The following is a 17,329-nucleotide window of genomic DNA, read 5'->3' as shown; positions in this document are numbered from 1 at the left end:
GTTTGTACTATAGCAAGTGAGGAGGACATCATTGGATGAACAGCACGATACATAGCGCTACTTAGTGCAGATAATACACTCAATACCATGTTCTCCTAATAAAACTACAGCCTTCAAAACCATGCACCGACCGAGAGACTAATATATCACTGCACTTAGCAATCTGCTCTGCACCATTGTCTCAGGTTCTGATTGCTTTGAATAGAACAGAAATATGAATGTATCACATATTAGCTGATTTACCCAGAGAATTACAACCCTATGTTAGTGTGGCTAGAAGGATTAGCCAATCTGATATGGATCAGAAGCCCAGATCAGATGGGATTAGTACAGACATTGAAATATGCAACATGGTAACCTTGGCATGTGTTTCTATAGTCTGTGAATGGCTGAATTTGTCCTTGTCGCTTTCATTGTAGTGATGTTTCTCATAAACATCATACACCCAGGAGCATCCTGAAATGTGTATTGCAGATTTTCAATAGTTAATTCTATTAATATTTCCTTGCTGTGACTGTATGTTTGTAAATGCATGCTTATTTGTTTATAATGTCATTATTTTTCACATTACCTTTCCTGTGACCTCTTTGCAATAACAGAAAACCTGAGCTGCTAACAACCTTCACAGTTATTTATGCTGTAGAGCAGCCACAGGATACATAAGGCTATGTGCCCATGATCAACAATGTGGATGGGATTAATAGAAATCTCATGTCCACTTTTACACTGCGTAAAATCACCTGCAGTGCATTTTTCCAAGCTGCAGAGAGTCAATTTATCTTGCGAGTACACTGAGTTTTCAGTGCAGACTTTCCCCATAGACATGCATTAGATGCAGAAAATCGGCAGCTGAAAAAGCATTTAAACATAACATATCAGGTATCAATAAAGTTGGCTAGAAAACAGGCAGCAGAGCAAACAGTAAGTTTCCCAAAGCGAAGAGTTCAACGTCCGAATACACAGAAACACATAGAGACACACAAAAAATTAAAGATATAGCTCATGAGATGATAGAAATATATTATATAGAATAGAGAGATTGATATAGTGCATCTATATTGGCACTCCAATGCAGAAAAAAATAGAATTTATTTTAGCATCCACGTGAATTTTTTTTATGTTTCTGCCATTAGGTCTTCATCAGAAAAAATGTTAGTGCAAGAAGAGATGTGGCATGCAGCATTCAAGTTTGCACGGAAATTTCTGATGCTGACAGGGAATGTCTCATACAAAATATGTTTGGCTTACAGTGTTGTACGTGATGTAGAGGAGTGCCCCTATTTTTGATAACCAGCCAAGGTTAAGCAGATAGCTGTGGGCTGATATTATCAGGCTGAGCAGGTCCAAGGTTATTGGGCCCTTTCAAGCCTAAAAATACCAACCTACAGCCTTCCCAGAATTGACGCATCAAAGTAGATGCTGCAATTCTGGCACCTTCACCTGGCTCTTGCCAACTGCCCTGGTCCAGTGGCAGTTGGGGTAATAGTAACTGAGGTTCATAATAGCTGTGTAGTGTCAGTTGGCATCAAGCCATGTTGTTAGTAATGGAGAGGTTTCTATTAAATACCCCCATTACTAACTCAGTAAGTGAAAAGAAAAAAAACACAGTTTATTGCAAAAAACACTCCCCCAAACTTTCCCTGGTTCACCATTTTATTAAAAAAAAAAATGCCATGCAGGTCCGATGTACTCTAGGAATTCTGACGTAGTCTACAAATGGAAACCTGAAAGTCATAAAAAGAGAGAAATAAAAACAAAGAAACTGTCCCCTGTTCCCCAAATTATTAGACAGCAAAGTTCTCAGCTGCGATGTAGTCCAGCGGTTATCACTATGTTCCTCTATTACAAATATCAAAGGCTGTCCAGCATCAGAACAAGGCTCCATAGGCTTTAAGCAGCAGCCAGTCCCGCCTCACGCTGTACTCTGGGAGACCTGGCGACACTGATGATCACCGCTCATCAGAGTTCCGGGTCTTCCATGAGCTGGGACTGGCTGCTGCTAAAAGCCTATGGAGACTTGTACTAATGCTGGACAGCCTTTGATCTTCGCATTCAAGGAACAGAGAAGGAATTGCTGGACAACTTCGGACCTGGGAACTTTGTTTCTAATAAATTGGTGAACAAGGGACAGTCTCTTGTTTTTGTTTCTCTCTTTTTCTGTCTTTCAAGTTTCCATATGTGGACTACTTTGGAATCCCTAGAGTACGGCGGACCTGCTTGACTTTTTTCTTTTTAAATGAAATGGGGAACCAGGGAAAGTGTGTGGGAGTATTTTTTTCAAATAAACTATTCGTGTGTGTTTTTTTTGTCTTTTCACTTACTGGGTTAGTAATGGAGGTATCTGATAAATGCTTCTCCATTACAAACATGCTGACATAAACCCCAACTACTAGTATCCCGCTTGCCGCCGCACCAGGGAAATTGGTGCGAAGCGCTAGATTTGGTTCATCTAATGTGATGCACAACGTATGGGGAGGCTGCGGGCTGGAATTTTTAGGCTGGGAAGGACCCAATAACCATGGAGCTTACTAGCCTGATAGTTCCGAGCTGTCTTCTTTATCTTTGTTGGTTATCAAGAATAGGGGGACGTCACATCATTTATTTATTTCTTTACTAGGTTGTACATGGCTAAAAACATTTTAGGCACTAAAGGGTGCAAATGTATAACATGTAGGGGATTGTGACATTATATAGCTGCTGGATATCTATCTCTCTATCCATTATATCTAATATACTTCTATCATCACCCTAGCTATATCTTTATTTTTTGTCTGTATATGTGTGTTTGTGTGTATTGGGATGTGTGCAGTTATAGAGTTTCTCATGAGATGGTGAAGGTTATAATTATGCATGATTTTATATTACTATAATCTGCATAATAAACTTGTTTCTTTGCTTTGGGCAACTTCCTGTTTAATTTACTGTCTGTGGTTCAACCAAGCTTATTGAGACAAAATCACATGCGTCAAAAACGCATAAAAAACACGCATAAAAAATGCACACAAAACCGCAAGGAAAGACGTAAGTGAACTGTGTGAGTGGAATTGATGCTGAAATTTAGCTGCGCCAAAAATTCAACAAACGCTGATCATGAGATTGTAGCCTAAGGCTAGTTTCACACATCTGGCATTTCGCCAGATTGCCGGATCCGTCACACTCCAGTACAGTGTTAATACTGTACAATGGCATCGCGGCAAGCTCCGGTCACATGCTGTCATGTGATTGGAGCATGTGACTGGAGGTGTCACAATGCCATTGTACTGTATTACACTTTACTGGAGTGTGACGGATCCAGCAATCCAGCAAAATGCCGGATGTGTCTAACCGGCCTTAGCGGCAAATGATAGGATCTGACTAATTGACTTCCATAGGATAGATAGTTAGGTATGGTGTGTGAAATGTGCAGAGATAGTTGTTTAGGAAAGATGAGTTGTAACCATCAGGTATTGTAAATTGTGAATCCTGTTTTACTATATACAGTACTGTGCAAGTTTTAGACATGTGTAGAAAAGAATGCTACAAAAGAATGTTTTCAAAAATAGAAGTGTTAATAGTTTATTTTTTATCGAGTAACAAAACACAAAATGAATGAAAAAAGAGAAGTCTAACTCAAACTTACTATTTGATGTAATCACCCTTTGCCTCAAATATTCAAGGTACACTTGCTGACAGATTTCAAAGGAACTCAGCAGGGAGTTTGCTCCAAACGTCTTGGAGAAGTAACCACAGTTCTTCCATGATTAAGTCCTTGTATCGATTCATACAATTCCAGATATACTCGATGCTATTGAAATCAGTGATCTGTGGGGTGGAGGATATCATTTCCAGGATTCCATGTTCTTCTTTCATGCTGAAGTTCATGCTCCACGCAATAAGACATAGGGTAGTACTGGTTATACTGTATCAACAAGGTCTCTCACGGGCAAAAATTTGAAATCAGACTGAGATTTCAAGATGTGCTATCCAAGCTCTTTTTATGTACCACCAAGATCGCCAATGTTGAGGATCGTAGATGCAATTGTCAATCAAGGAAACTTGGTGCAGCAGATGAAAGCCACATCATGCTTTCCTCACTTCGAAATTGAAAAATGTATTGGCAGTAACTGGGAGTAACCAGTGAGACACAGCTACAGCTATCTACTGTTCAGAAAAGTTTGTCCAGAAGTGCCCTTCAAGAAAACATTATGGAGAAAAAGACATTTCTTCAACATGAAGACGTCAAGCGACTCTACTATGGTTGAAAATACAGAAGCTAGGGTGTAGAAAAATGCTAGCAGAAGCTCCGAATTGATGAGTCACAATGGGAAATATTTGGATGTAACAAAAGGTTGGAGAACAGAACAATTAATGTCTGTAGGCAACATTAAAGCATTGTGGAGGTTCTTGGGAAGTTTGGGGCTCCATTTCAGCAAATGGAGTTAAGGAGTTAATCAGGATTAATGGTGTCCTCAATGCTGAGATATATAGCCATCATGCAAGGAGGTATGTCATTGGTCTCAAATTTATTTTGCAGCAGGACAATGACCTCAAACAACAGCCAATTCCATTAATAACATTTTTCAGTGCAAAGAAGAACAAGGAGTCCTGGAAGTGATAATATGGCTTCCACAGAGCCTTGGTTTCAACATCATTGAGTCTATCTGGGATTACATGAAGTAAGCTTTGTTCTGGCTTACATGTAGGTTACAGAGGATTCTACCCTCTCTGTTCATTTGGTGAGCGGCGTATTCTACATTCCGATCGGAAATTATTAATGGTCCTTTTATATATATATATATATATATATATATATATATATATTATATACCCAGGTTCTGGTCATTCCTCCATGAAGCCACACATGGTGCCATAATGTGCGTGGGACAGGCACACCCACACTACCTCCTTCATTGCTCACTATTTGTCTGGCACTGTATTGGCTCTCTTTTTTCTGTACCATACCCATGATAGTCCTATATTTGGTGACTATGTATTTTTGTATAATGCCCTTTGGTACTGTATTTTTGAGCGTATGTGATTTGTTCCATCTGCATTATTTTGTGAGGTTTTAGTGTTGATGTGCCACTTTGCTCATGGGTGGATCACTTCTTTGGTCTTTCCCATTTTTAAGTGTTCTTAATATTTTTCTGTGTTGTTAATAAACCTTTCACACTTTTGCATACAACAAGGGGTTTCTCTTGCTTCATTCCATTATTCTGGATTTTCCAGTACATGATTGGTTTAGCTGTGCTCACATTTTCCCATGTGTTTTGTTTTCTAGTCTTCCCTTTATGGGTTGGAGCACGCTTCCATTACCTTATATATTTAATGGTGGTGCCGTATCCATTGGTTTTTTGGATTACATGAAGTGACAGAAGGATCTGTACAAGCCAACATCTACAGAAGATCTGAGGTTAGTTCTCCAAGATGTTTGGAACAGCCTGTCTGTCGAGTTCCTTCAAAAACTGTGTGCAAATGTACCTAGAAGAATGGATGCTGTTTCGTTTATTCACTTTGCATTCACTTTGCATTTTGTTAATTGATAAAAATAAACTAACACTTCTAATTTTTTAAAGCATTCTTATTTTGCTGCATTTATTTCTCACCTTTATAAAACTTTTGCACAGTACTGTATAAGTGTTACATTTATGTGTAATCTTGCCTGTCATTATATTAAAATGACTGCTGAAAGGGATCTCTATCTAGTAGACAAGAATCGTCAGCCTGATATTACTAATTTTGTTACTTATGACATAAGTCATTTTAAAGAATCAAATGTTTTGGGCTGTATCTACATGAAAACTAACAATAATCAGGCTAGCTGCTGCTTGATCCAAGTGGCATAACTAGAGTTTGATGGGCTGTGGTGGAAACCTTGGACTTGGGCCCCCCCCACCGTACACCGACACTCAGGGTACAGGATAATGATGACGATACTTGGGGTATGGGATAATCATGCTGACTTGGGGCACGGGATAGTGTCACTGACACTTGGCTCATTCCCTCAGCACACATGTTTCCCATGATCTGAGATCCCTATTTTAATCAGCACCCAGCTTTCATATGTTCTGATATCCATCTTGTCCTCAGTACGCACCTTCCCCAGGCTCTGCTATATATCTTTCCCTCAGCATGCAGCTTTCCCATGCTCTGATATACATCTTTCCCTCGACATGCAGCTTTCCCATGATATCAGAGCATGGGAAAGCTGGGTTCTGAGGGAAAGCTGTATAGCAGAGCATGGGTAAGCTGGGTGCTGAGGGAAAGAGCTGCTTTCCCTCAGCTCAAAACTTTCCCATCCCATGCTTTTATCTTTGTCCCCCCTCATATATATCTCTCCAAATACTATAATGGCCCCATATAGCCTTCCATATAGTATAATAATAATAATAATAATAATTCTTTATTTCTATACCGCCAACATATTCCGCAATTCAGGAGGTTCATATACAAACAAATAACAGTTATAGAACATACAATAATTAAAGTATGGAAAAAAAGAGACAACCTTGCTCGTGAGAGTTTACAATCTACAATGAGATGAGGGGGGGAGAAGGTACAAGTGTTTATGTACAATGACAATACAGCCATCTCAAGGAAATGGGGGATAGATAATGGCTGCCTGGACCAGTTGACCAGAAACATGAGATGCATTTGGGTGCCCTGGAGTTTGACGTGGGGTTATGTTCTGAGAAGGCGTGGCGGGACTATGTGAATTTAGTTCGGCTAGGGAGTGTGATAGGTCACCCTAAAAAGATGCGTTTTTAGGGATTGTCTGAAGCTGAGTAAGTTGTGATTTGTCCTAGCTTCTTGGGGTAGAGCGTTCCAGAGGATTGGTGTAGCTCGGGAGAAGTCCTGGATCCGGGAGTGGGAGGTTCGGATTAGTATGGATGTTAGTCGAATGTCATTTGCAGAGCGTAGGGAACGGGTAGGGTGATAGAAAGAGAGGAGGGTGGAGATGTAGGGGGGTGTCACACTGTGGAGAGCTTTGTGGGTGAGAACAAGCAGTTTGAAATGGATCCTGTGATATATGGGCAGCCAGTGCAATGACTGGCACAGAGAGGAGGCATCCGAGTAGCGGTTAGCCAGGTAGGTGACTCTGGCTGCTGCATTAAGGATGGACTGTAGAGGAGAGAGTCTAGCTAGGAGGAGACCAATTAATAGAGAGTTACAGTAGTCGAGGCAGGAGTGTATCAGGGCCACGGTGAGGGTTCTTGTTGTTTCCACTGTGAGAAAGGGGCAGATTCTAGAGATGTTCTTGAGGTGCAAATGTCAGTAGTGGGCAAGAGATTGCATATAAGAGGTGAAGGACAGATCAGTGTCAAGTATAACACCCAGACAGCGAGCCTGCTGCCTAGGAGTTATCATGGTGCCACACACAGAGAGGGAGATGTTGGGTTTAGGGAGGTTAGAAGATGGAGGGAATAGAAGTAGTTCAGTTTTGGAAAGGTTAAGTTTTAGATAGAGAGCAGACATGATGCTGCAAACTGCAGTCAGACAGTCACTGGTGTTCTGTAGTACAGCGGGGGTGAGGTCACGGGATGAAGTGTATAGTTGTGTGTCATCAGCATAAAGATGGTACTGAAAGCCAAATTGACTGATGGTCTGTCTAATTGGGGCAGTGTATTGGGAGAAAAGAAGAGGGCCGAGGACTGAACCTTGAGGGATCCCAACTGTGAGAGGAAGAGGAGAAGATGTGGAGCCAGCAAATGATACGCTGAATGATAAAAAGATAAGAAGAGAACCAGGAGAGCACAGTGTCCTTTAGGCCGATTGAATGGAGCATAGAGAGAAGGAGATGGTGGTCAACAGTGATGAAGGCTGCAGAGAGGTTAAGAAGAATAACACCATCACCATTTTGTTTTGCTGTCAGTAGGTCAGTGGTCACTGTGACGAGGGCAGTTTCTGCTGAGTGTAGGGGGCGGAAGCCAGACTGTAAAGGAGAGAGAGAGAGGAGAGGTAGCAAGTGAGGCGGGAATAGACCAGGCGCTCCAATAGTTTGGAAATGAAGGGGAGACTGCTCTGTAGTTGTTTGCGCAAGATGGGTCAAGAGTAGGTTTTTTAAATAACGGAGTAATGATAGAGTGTTTAAGGGAGGTGGGGAAGATTACCAGAAGAGAGAGATTGAAAATTTTAGTTAGGTGAGTAGTGATGACTAGAGAGAAGTACTGAAGTAGATGTGAGGGAAAGAGATTAGTAGGGCAAATGGTAGAATAAGAAGAGGAGAGGAGCCTGGAGACTTCTTCCTCTGTGACTGGGTCAAATGTGGAGAGTGATCCGGACGGGATGTGGGGGGGGATTGGTCCCACATAACCCTTCATATATTAGAATGCACCCCCCATAGTTCACCATGTAGTATAATGCACCCCTACAGTCCTACAGTTATTATAATGCAGCCACATAGTTCTCTATGTATTATAATTCACCCCATAGCCCTCCATATATTATACTGCACCCCATAGTCCTCCATATATTATAATGCAGCCACATAGTCCTCCATATTATATTATGTAGCCCCCATACCATTTAATGCAGACCCATAGGCCTCCATATTATATTATGCAGCCCCCATACCTTTTAATACAGCCCCATAGCCCTCCATGGTTTATAATGCAGTCCCATGGTCCTTCATATTATGCAGCCCTCATACCATTGAATGCACCCCATAAACCTTCATGTATTATAATGCAGACCCATAATCCATATATAAGGTGTCTTTCATATTGTATTATGCAGCTCCATACCGTTTAATGCACCCCCATAGACCTCTGGCCACCGTGCAATCACTGATTAAAAAAATACAAGTCACCTCTACTCATTTGCTCCGGTTAGTGTACCTCGCTCTGCTGCACTGAGACGTCGAGCGCAGAAACAGGGGGAGAATGATGAAGGATAGAGCAGAGCGCTCCTCTCTATCCTTCATCATTACTTTGTGCAACGACAGGCGAGGGCCTGCAGGCAAGGTGGGCCCGATGCTGCTGCTGGCACTGGGCCCCCTGACTCACGGGCCCCATAGCGGCAGCGGGGTCTGCCACTGAACAGCGTAGCTCCTCTCTTACAGAGAAGAGCTGGCTGCTTCTCTGCAGGACGGGGACTGGGCCCCTAACCCTGTTGGGCCCGGTTGCGACCCCTGCAACCTCTATCGGTACGCCTCTGCTTGATCCCTTTATTGCGTGTGTGCACATCACATTTGTTCTGCTGCGCCTTTTGTCTCTTTTTAATATGTCATGTTTTAACTAAAACTGCTTTGTTTTGGATACATCCTCATTGCTTGGCTTGGATAAAATTTTATTGATAAAGTCATGTGAAGATTACATCACTTTTAGTGTGTTTTCACTATATGTTTTTTACATTCAGATTTTCGTTTTCTCATTCAGCTCTATGGGGAAAATCCAAAAATCAAACTCATAAGTATTTGAATTAGAAAATAACATATTGGGGATTTCAAAAACATTTATGCTGCGTAAAAAAAGCAAGGGGACATAAAATTTCTACATATCCCAGTCACTTCAATTCCATTCCATTTGCTTCAATTGTAATTTGCCGCTTTTTTTTTTTTTTTTTAAAAAAAGGGTCAAGAATCCACCAAATACTCATCGTGGAAACTTAACCAAAGAGCTTGATCAGCAGTGGCTTACTGACAGTTTCCCACATTTACATTTAACAGCGAAATGAAAAATAGCAATAAAAAAAACACAAAATGGGAAAAGAATATCTCACAAATATGCTATCAATTTAACAATCAATGATTACATTATCCAGGGGTGTCCCGCAGTCAATGTTTTTGCAAACAACTAAATTTTGTTTGCTTATAGATGTTTATGAAAAATCTTACTGATTGGCTACTACAAAAACAAACGGACTTATATTGACTACAGCAATAAGAGTCTTTAAATTTGCTGAAAGCAGAGGAAATACCCAGACAAGCAATAATTGAAATATTTAGAACATTTATTGAAATAATGCGCCATAGGGTATTATAACAGAATAACACAATATAGTATAGGACAAGGAGAAGGACTGGCCTCGGTAAGTTGCACTGCCTTCATCTTTATGCTGCATATGGAAGTACATTGTACTCCGTGTGAGCCTTTTGACTGTTTCTGATGCAGCTCTCTTCTGTACCCTGGGCACTTGACCTATAGGTTCTTTATGTTCACCTTTTCAAGTTAAAAAACTCTTTTTCTCTCCATCTCTCCAGGACACGTGGGGTTCTTTCCCCTTCAGTACTCCTTCTCCTTGTCCTATACTATATTGTGTTATTCTGCTATACCCTATAGCGCATTATTTCAATAAATGTTCTAAATATTTCAATTATTGCTTGTCTGGGTATTTCCTCTGCTTTCAGCAAATTTAAAGACTCTTATTGCCTTGGTTATTATGATTAATGAGTTGTTGCTTTTACCACTATGCGATCTACTTGTGATCCTTGTTCGTTTCAATTCATATTGACTACAAGTTGTAGAGGCTACTGGTATTGTCCAGATGAGATGGTCAACATAGGTACAGTGCTTGCCAAAAGTATTGGCACCCCTGCAATTGTGTCAGATAATACTCAGTTTCTTCTTGAAAATGATTGCAATTACAAATTCTTTGGTATTATTATCTTTATTTAATTTGTCTTCAATGAAAAAAAAAAAAAAATTGTCATAAAGCCAAATTGGATATAATTCCACACCAAACATAAAAAGGGGTTGGACAAAAGTATTGGCACTGTTTGAAAAATCATGTGATGCTTCTCTAATTTGTGTAATTAACAGCACCTGTAACTTACCTGTGGCATCTAACAGGTGTTGGCAATAACTAAATCACACTTGCAGCCAGTTGACATGGATTAAAGTTGACTCAACCTCTGTCCTGTTTCCTTGTGTGTACCACATTGAGCATGGAGAAAAGAAAGAAGACCAAAGAACTGTCTGAGGACTTGAGAATCCAAATTGTGAGGAAGCATGAGCAATCTCAAGGCTACAAGTCCATCTCCAAAGACCTGAAAGTTCCTGTGTCTACGGTGCACAGTGTCATCAAGAAGTTTAAAGCCCATGGCACTGTGGCTAACCTCCCTAGATGTGGAAGGAAAAGAAAAATTGACGAGGGATTTCAACGCAAGATTGTGCGGATGGTGGATAAAGAACCTCGACTAACATCCAAACAAGTTCAAGCTGCCCTGCAGTCCGAGGGTACAACAGTGTCAACCCGTACTATCCGTCGGCGTCTGAACGAAAAGGGACTGTATGGTAGGATACCCAGGAAGACCCCACTTCTTACACCGAGACATAAAAAAGCCAGGCTGGAGTTTGCCAAAACTTACCTGAGAAAACCTAAAACATTTTGGAAGAATGTTCTCTGGTCAGATAAAACAAAAGTAAAGCTTTTTGGGAAAAGCCATCAACATAGAGTTTACAGGAAAAAAAAAGGCATTCAAAGAAAAGAACACGGTCCCTACAGTCAAACATGGTGGAGGTTCCCCGACGTTTTGGGGTTGCTTTGCTGCCTCTGGCACTGGACTGCTTGACTGTGTGCATGGCATTATGAAGTCTGAAGACTACCAACAAATTTTGCAGCATAATGTAGGGCCCAGTGTGAGAAAGCTGGGTCTCCCTCAGAGGTCATGGGTCTTCCAGCAGGACAATGACCCAAAACACACTTCAAAAAGCACTAGAAAATGGTTTGATAGAAAGCACTGGGGACTACTAAAGTGGCCAGCAATGAGTCCAGACCTGAATCCCATAGAACACCTGTGGAGAGATCTCAAAATGGCAGTTTGGAGAAGGCACCCTTCAAATTTCAGGGACCTGGAGCAGTTTGCCAAAGAAGAATGGTCTAAAATTCCAGCAGAGCATTGTAAGAAACTCATTGATGGTTACCGGAAGCGGTTGTTTGCAGTTATTTTGGCTAAAGGTGCCAATACTTTTGTCTTGCCCATTTTTGGAATTTTGTGTGAAATGATCAATGATTTGATTTTTGTTTCATTCTCTTTTGTGTTTTTTCATTGCAAGCAAAAGAAATGAAGATATTAATATCAAAGAATTTGTGGTTGCAATCATTTTCAGGAAGAAACTGAGTATTCTCTGACAGAATTGCAGGGGTGCCAATACTTTTGGCCAGGACTGTAGCATGATGCCAAAATGAGACTCATATAGTAACTCACTACATTTACTTGCATGAAACCCTAATATAATAATAATAATAATAATAATAATAATAATAATAATAATAATAATAATAATAATAATCTGCCAGGCAACTTTATTGGGAACACACTGGAAAACTATGAATGCCTAAACTGATAGTGCATACCTAGTAATAGCTGTTAATGGCAGATATAAACACAGTATATTTACTGGGGCCTGTAAAATGATGGTAATTGCCATCAGAGTAATCTCTACAAACTCCTCCTGCTTCAGAAAAATCATGGATGCTGCAATGTTTTTTCATGGATACTGGAAAAAAATGTTTTTAAAGAAAAGTGGTCACCCCGGAAAACGTTATTTATCTGCAGATATAGGATTAATCCAATGGTAAAAAGTGTTAGAATGCTCCTGGTCGTTTTACTGAGAGGTGGGAAAATTAAATTCCTTCCTCCCGGGACCTCAGCCGTTGGGGTTGGCTTTAGTCCCTGCTCACAGCGCCGCTTTCTACACTATTTGTAGTGGCTGTAAGCCCCGACACTTTGATTGACAGCCAGCTCTGCAGCGCATCAGAGCAGAGCGACTATCAATTACAGTGCCGGACCATATTTATAGATGTGGCTCACAGTATACTGACTAGTACTCTGAGCAGTGACTTAAGCTGTTCCGTACCTGCCCCATGACTGAAAGCCGGCGGGTCCTGGGCGGAAATCAGTTTATTTTCTCCCACTTGCCATATGTTTAGGCGGCTTTGGAGCATTGTAACTCTCTAGCTGCTGTTTAGCTCTATATCTGCAGGTGAACAATATTTTCTGAGGTGGCAGGTTCCCCTTAAGAGATGTTCTGGAATTTATAGAAAGTTGGCAACCCAACACCAGAACATATTACAAAAGCGAGGCCATCGATTGAGGTCAGTGTGTATTCACTATGCTTCTTTTTCAAGCATATATTTCTTATCACTGGAATGTTAATTTATTACAGGCGGTTACTGAAGACATCTGCATCAGAGAAGTCTCCATCACAGAATCCATCACATTTTACAGAAAAAAGTGCACTAATGGAACCTGACAATCCCATTATAAGTCAAAGGGGTCCATTAAACACCATTTGTATCCAGGCATGACATACCACTAATGTCATATAGATTTAACCAGAACCTAATATTCACAACATTTTCACGATTGCTATGAAATAGTATAGTAGTATTTATATAGACATATTGCATTTCAAAGAAGGGGGAAGATTTTAACTCTAATATAGAGAGTTGTAGCTATTATCTGAAATTCTGTAGACTTTCTATACAAAAATGTATTAGTAATCATCAAGGGTCTGAAAATGGTTGACATGGTAAAATCTTTAAAAATCTTTATTTTTATGTAGCGCTAACATATTCCGCAGCGCTTTACATACATCAGGAACACTGTCCCCATTGGGGTTCACAATCTAAATTCCCTATCTGTATGTTTTTCGGAGTGTGGGAGGAAACCGGAGAACCCGGAGGAAACCCACACAAACACGGGGAGAACATACAAACTCCTTGCAGATGTTGTCCTTGGTGGGATTCAAACCCAGGACCCCAGCGCTGCAAGACTGCAGTGCTAACCACTGAGCCACCGTGCCATGGTAGAAACAACTTTAGAAACTTAAAGAGGTTTTTCAGAATTGGAATATTAATTATTCTATTATACGATACTGGGGTCAAATATCAACCCATCAGGTGTTTGTTGTTCCCGAGATGGTTGGATGCAAGCACTATATGGCCGCAGTTCAATCATGTGAATAGGGGCTTAGCTGCAGTGTCAGAGGATGGTTACTGCACAGTGTACGGAGCTGTGCTGTTATGCCTGTGCCAACACCTTGTACATTGGGCCATCTCTAGGGCAGCAAATAGATGATCTATGGAAGTGCCAGGTGTCGGAACCACATCGATCTGATGCTGAGATCCTAAGGAAAAAGCCTTTAATGTGTGGCATTGAGAAAGAAGGAAAGAAAATACAGTATGGAAACATTAAAATATTATACAGATTAGGTCTGGAGTATTTTCTAATAAACTGTGCGCTCCAGGATGTAAAACCTCAACCAATTGCCAAGGAGAGGCTGGAGAGTGCGGACAGCAGGAATAACATTGGAAGGTATTCTTTTACTGAAAGTGTAGTACATGCCAGGAATGGCTGCCAGCTGATATGGCGGATACATCAGGAGCAAGCGGACTTAAGTTTACATGGATCAAGACAGGATCAATTACCAAACATCTTCATTTCCAATCTTGGGGGGGGAGTAAAAATGCAAATTCAATCAACCACTTGGATCTTTCTTATGTGCTATTTACTTCTTAAATTAGAACTAGATATTGAAATCTTAATCATAGCACGGGGCATTTGTTTACAAGAGAAAATAGTTTATTCTTCTGCTCGCATAAATGACCATAGGACTGATATAACAAAGTAAGCGGTCAATCATTTACTACTTGTACTAATGATCAATTAAATAACATCTCAGTTCAGTTTTCTTCAACCTTGACCAGACATATGTACAGGGAGTTCTGACTTCTATACTGCTGCTCTGATCAGGGAAGGAATTTATTAACAGTATAAGAACCAAGATCCAGACACGTGCACACATAATTTCCCAGGAAGCCTGATGATTATCAGTGTCACAATGTGGCCAGAAATACACAAACACGGATAGAGCGAGCTGTAAAATGCTGGAGTATGACTCTTAACCACTGATCCAGCAGGACACTACGATTTTTATATTGTAGATTTAAATTGATTCTGCTTTTTTTTTTTCTTATAACATGAAACTGTGTCAGTTCATAAAAAGTGGCCAAAAAAGGATTATCGCTAAAGCTTGGATGCTGATTGTGGATACGATCCTTGTTACAATTTAATTATATATGTATGATGGATCCTTCTTATTTTAGTCTAAAGGTCTCTGTTAAGTCCGCAGAACGCACAAATATAAGGAACGATGTTAGGGGTTAACGCTGCTTGTCCTCTAACCCTTTAGTTGCTGCAGCTCTCTAATATGATAAATAAGTCATTCTACCGCTTTCTTCTAAGTAACATTCGCCAGCTTGCAAACATTATTAATATGCTCCAGAGTTCTCATGAAAAAGACACGTTAAACTGTATTTGTCATGGAATGACATTGTATTTGGATTCATTGACAGTCTATTTTCAATAATAATAATAATAATAAGGCTACGGCTGAATGTGCATCTCAGTTGTAAACCAGAGAGTAATGTTATAGGTCTATATATATGTATATATATATATGTATATATATATATATATATATATATATATATATATATATATATATTGTATATACAGTATGTCTATATATATATATATATATATATATATAGACATACTGTATATATAATGCTTATAGTGATGGGATCCACGTTACAATTACACTTAGTTTTTGCCCCTTTCTTCCAACAGTGAATATAACAGTAAGATATCCAGTAGCATATGAGCCTTTTAACCTATAGTATCTATATACAGGTGTTGCAAATAATATGTTTATTGATATTCAAGGCACCGTCACGTCACTACTATAAGTAACGTTAACAGCTATCATGAAGGACACAAAATTGCAGCCCCACGTAGTTAACGGAGAAGCTCGGCTCTGCTATATCGGCACTTAAAGCTGCAATTCACAATATTGCTATAGTTTAAGGAAACATTAACAACTATTATGCGTGTATAACAAACGAGAATAGGATTAGTTATTACTTATTAATTGGGAGAGTGCACTGTGCTACACATAGCAGAGATGAATGTCTTCCACGTGACATCACAAGTGATGTAATACGATGTAATACTAACAATTTGAATATATCTTTTAAAATAAAAGAAATAATAATATTGTGATGATAAAACAAAGACGAATCCTGAGAACATTGTGCATCGAGCTCCTGTACATTGCATCCTCTACTGTCTATGCAGCTGGTATAACTCTCAGACCACATAATGTGAAGCTGAAAGTGACATTCTAGAAGTGCACATTGTCATACCCACTTTCCCTTTTCTACAATGCTTTGCAAAGAAACTGCATCTCCTAAACTTTGTGAATGAATGGGGCCTTGCACTGTAGTTCGACAGCTAAATAAATGGTCTACCCTCCAGACTTTGCCCCTTGTATGGTGACTTATGTGCAAGAGGCCTTTGTTATTGATTAACCAGGACTAACAATCTGGTATTTCGTAAGTGTGGATTGAAAGCAGTAAAGGCAGATTTTGGCCGGAGACTTTATTATGGCTCGGGACCCATGGGAATGCACCCATGACTGGAATGTAATGCAAAAGCGTCTTCATGCATGGAGCAGTTATTCTCAATGGAAAAGTACCAGTACTTGTCCATTATATTGTACTTGGGTACAGGATCTGCTGCAATAGGACTGATGGCACGAAGCCAGAGGCTGAGGCTTGTGCCTTCACAAAGAGCTGTCATATAGCTCCACTGCCACCGGCCCAAATACTCCTCCATCACCATTAGGCGCATATATACGGCCTTGATTGCGTCTGCCCATGCCCATACGCATTGCATAATAATCACTGTGCACACGTCAGGCCCATAACAATAAGAGCCATGCAGCATTGCATAACACTGCACATAATTGACAGGTTGGTGTTAATACGCTCAATAGTTAGAACAGGGTGGATCTTCCTTGTCACTTCATAGTTTACATATCTTCTGCAAGGTTTAGATAAATTGGGTCACCTGGGGTAGACAAGGTTAAATATTCCGACACTTAGCTAGCTCTTTTTTTTTCAGCTGCAGAAGAAATATCCCGACGTGCAGGATGCCGAAACACCCACTGGATTTCAGTCCATTAACAACTTGGGCCCATAGTGCCCGGTTGTTAAAAAGTAGGTCACCGGAAAAAAAGGAGATAGGCCAAAAAGAAAAAAAACATCAACAAACCAGCTCTGCATACCTGAGTGTAAACAGAGGCTTAGCGATACACAATAGCAGCAATCTGCGGCCACACTGCCCTCGTGAGCTGTGCGCAGCAGACAAGTGTTTGTAGCTGGACTCTGCAGTGCATTATTGGCATTAACATATAGCATTGTCCTATGGAACACTACCATAGGATGGTAGCCAGGGAACTGCTGCATGTGAGCACACTCCTTCAGTCACCTCTGTCAGGGCCCAGGTGAGGAATAAGACTCTGGCTGCTGTGCCTGTCATACCCTGACCACAATCAGAGCT

The 17,329-nt window shown here is 40.4% G+C and overlaps 1 protein-coding gene and 1 long non-coding RNA gene across 4 annotated transcripts in view; one reads left to right on the top strand and one right to left on the bottom strand.

The window, feature by feature from the left end:
* BCL6 (BCL6 transcription repressor) overlaps positions 1-17,329 on the top strand; it is a 106,133-nt gene that overhangs the window by 65,679 nt on the left and 23,125 nt on the right. For all 3 annotated transcript variants that reach the window (XM_075340455.1, XM_075340459.1, XM_075340454.1), the window contains one exon: positions 5,261-5,392. The gene's annotated coding sequence lies outside the window, so the exon portion shown is untranslated. The remainder of the gene's footprint in view (positions 1-5,260; positions 5,393-17,329) is intronic.
* Positions 1-17,329, bottom strand: part of LOC142296625 (uncharacterized) — a 32,971-nt gene that overhangs the window by 12,138 nt on the left and 3,504 nt on the right. The gene's annotated exons all lie outside the window — the stretch shown is intronic.

The sequence above is a fragment of the Anomaloglossus baeobatrachus genome, chromosome 3, assembly GCF_048569485.1.
Source record: "Anomaloglossus baeobatrachus isolate aAnoBae1 chromosome 3, aAnoBae1.hap1, whole genome shotgun sequence".
Classification (NCBI taxonomy): Eukaryota; Metazoa; Chordata; class Amphibia; order Anura; family Aromobatidae; genus Anomaloglossus; species Anomaloglossus baeobatrachus.
This window is presented reverse-complemented; position numbering and strand designations above follow the sequence as displayed.